This window comes from Semicossyphus pulcher, unplaced genomic scaffold (assembly GCF_022749685.1).
Source record: "Semicossyphus pulcher isolate SPU_LCO1_2020_fin unplaced genomic scaffold, fSemPul1.0.p SCAF_11, whole genome shotgun sequence".
NCBI lineage: Eukaryota > Metazoa > Chordata > Actinopteri > Labriformes > Labridae > Semicossyphus > Semicossyphus pulcher.
Window position 1 is genome coordinate 1709667 of NW_027211615.1, and position 3309 is coordinate 1712975.

The 3309-nt window shown below is 44.4% G+C and overlaps 1 pseudogene; it reads right to left on the bottom strand.

Annotated features, from left to right (window-relative positions):
- Positions 1–959: 959 nt before the first annotated feature.
- On the bottom strand, positions 960–2443 carry LOC138611373 (zinc finger BED domain-containing protein 4-like; annotated as a pseudogene).
- Between the last annotated feature and the right edge of the window lie 866 nt (positions 2444–3309).

Genomic DNA, 3309 nt, shown 5'->3' on the forward strand with positions numbered 1-3309 from the left:
TTAAAAATTTTAAAAAATCTGGCAAAGGGGCAGGTGCTCCAGCACCCTCCGCCCCCCCCCGCACGTGCCTGTATCAGTATGTTAACAGAGGGGCAGGCCTACAGTAGCAATGCTGAACTGTTCTGGGAGAACGGCGCTATTCAGTTGTAAACATTTAGCTTATCCGTCTACCACATTGTCTTTTTTATTGTCCATTGTCATCAAAGTTAAAGGCTGAGTTAGCTAATCTTTCAGATAACGTACAAAGCGTAAAACAAACGCTATAATAGCTCGCTGCCGTTCCGTCCTCCTCCTCCTCCTGCTCGCTCTTCTCTCTTCAATTCGCCTCCTCAGCTCAGCAGCCTCCTCCTCCGCCTCCAGGTGAAGAATACCGACAGTAACAGCCAACAATGCCCAGTCCATCTCTAATCTTAACACAGTGCCTTACAGTTTAAATAACACAGACAATAGACTGCAACGATTTTTTTTCTCGCCGCTGTGCAGCCCTTTGGATAACAATAACAATAAACAACAGAGGCAGTATGGAGGCGACTCTCACTTTATTGTTACCAATAGACATGTAATTGTTGATGTACAGTTGTAATCAGAATCAGTGCTTAGGATAGGCTAAAACCATACCGATTGTTGTTAAAACCTGTCTTTGGAGCTCCGCAGGCTGTGTCTCTGCCGGCCGGAGGTATTGGGCAACACCCGGAAGAACGCATCGTCTCAAACACTCAACAGTGTTTGTGTGCTTGTGAGCTTGTGAGTTCATTCTTCCAAGAACAACTCGCAAGAACGGTCTCTGGAGAACACAAGTCCATTCTTTGCATTCTTGGGTTTTGAGAAAGACTATGAATCTAAAAAATAAATAATAATCATAAAACTTTAATTTAACAGCAAAGAATGAGGTAAGGTGTAAGGAACATAACACTCTCAGTCCTACAGTCCTTAATACTGCCAATCCAACAGGGGCAGGTTTTCTGCATTGTCTCCTTTGAGAGAGCTCCGCTTTTCTTGATAAATGTTGCAGATAGTGCAGAACACCCTCTCACCTGGTACAGAGGAGGGTGGACAGGAGAGGTATCTCCTAGCCTGATAGTCTCTTGAAGTGGCTACCGTTGTCCTTACCTCTTTTTCTGTCTATGACAGGCTCCCTCATGTGTCTCTCAAGCTCTTCATGGATCCCCTCTGGTGCCTGTGCATGACTGGTTGAAGCGAGCATGGTGTCATACAGACCGTCTATAACTCTGTGGGCCTGGTCCTCCACTCTCTGCTAGTGGAGTCTTCTCTGCCTCTTCCTTCAGCCAGGCTTTGGCTTGGGTTAGTGTCTCTGTTGGTGACATTAAGGGTCGCTCCTTGTAGCGTGGGTCAAGCAGACATGCGAGCACCACCTCTTTTGATTCCTCATGGAGAACCTCTTCTCTAGGCTCTCCAGCATAGTCTCTCAGAGTCTTGATTCCTGTACTGCTGGGTCCCTGTGACTCCAGCAGGCACCTTAGCACTGCTACACAGAGTGTAATGCAGGAGGCAGAGGAATCTGCTTTGCTCATTTCTAGTGTTATCTCTTCCAGTGGTTCAGGGTCTCTGCCAGGTTAGCTGCCACATCTCATTCCACAGCAGTTGGACACATGAAATGCCCATGGTCACTTGAATACACTTATTGCTCTCTTTTGCTCCAGCATCCTCAGGAGCATGTGTAGTGTGGAGTTCCACCTGGTTGGCACAGCCTGGAGCATTGAATGCTGAGGGACATCAACCTCCTCCTGAATGACAGAGAGTGGTGTGGCCAGTATGTCTACCACCACCCTCTGGGAGCTGAGGCCATCATTAATGATCAGTTGAAGTTTTATCATGTTTGCACCACTGTCCCTTAGCACTAGCAGGACGTCGATGTTCCATTCCTCAAGCATGGTCAAGAAGATCTAACCAATGTATTCCCCTGTGTGGGACCCCGACATGGCCTTCACGTTCAACACAACTTGGACTCTATTCCAGTTCCTATCGATGAAATGAGCAGTCAAGCTCATGAGGGCTTCAGTAGCTCCAGACCAACAGTCAGTGGTAAAGGCAATGCTGTTTCCTGCATTTTCCACAGAGAGAAGTTGCTTGATTTTTGCTACACCTTTGAGTGAATTTGGTCCATCAGCTGAGTGCGGACATACTTCTCACCTGGGCTCTGCATGGCCAGTAATCTTTGAAAACCAGTACCTTCTACAACTGCATAAAGCAGGATACCAGTGGCGATCATTTCCATGATCGACTTGTCCAGCTCCTTTGATCTCTGGTCGGTTGGGGTCCACTTTGTGGTCCTATCAAACACTTGTGTTAGTGTGGGATGTGTTGTTGATGGTGGAGCACTGTCTTCTTTTGACTGTGCTGCTTTATCATGTGCCTGATGATAGGCTGATGATAGGCTTCTGATAGGCTGCTCGATCCCTGACTGACAGAGCCTGCACAGGTGTTAGAGATGACTGAGCCAGATGAGTCCCACACCTTGCTCCTGCCACCCTCAGCCATCTGTAAAAATATATAGGAATTAAATAAAGAGTGAGACATAAACTGGAATATAAATTTGAGCTGGAACCAAACAGGTTTACATTGCATGTTCTATTGTATTCTAACAACTGTCCCAATCTCCACATCACTGTGTGATGATATTAATTATGATATAATCAATAATAATAAATAATGTATTAATAATAAAGACTGACAAGTTATAATTAAGAAAGAGAGAGAGACTTAAAGACTTAAAGACCTAAGCATTGCATTTGCATTCAGCGATTTAGAAAGAAAAAGGTACAGAATTAAAACCAAAATCAACACAGAGGTTAAATAAACAAAAAACTATAAACTATGTTTTGCTTTCAGAAATGGTGTGACTGTAACAACTCCATGTCACGGTTTGGGTAAAATAAAAAGGTAAAGGACCCAGGTGCAGACAATAGAAAAGAGTTTAATAAACTGAGGCAAAAAATGCAAAAACAAAATCTTAAATCCAACAAAAACAAAACATAAAACCAAACGGTAGAACAAAAAAGTCTCACAGTCAAGGTAAAAGAATAATCCAAAGGAAAACCTGGAAAAACACAGGAGCAACAATGGGGAGCCACAAGGGAACAGGAAAATCCACAAAGATAACAAAAGTCCACAGGCAACACGACAATGAACCAGCAACGAGACAGGGGAGCACAAAGACTAAATAAACTTAGGAGGTGAGGCTAATCAGACACAGGTGAGACAATCAAGGGCAGGTGAAAACAATCAGGGGAGGGCACACAATCAAACAAGTGGCAAACACACAAAGACAGGAAGTGGATATAACAAGAG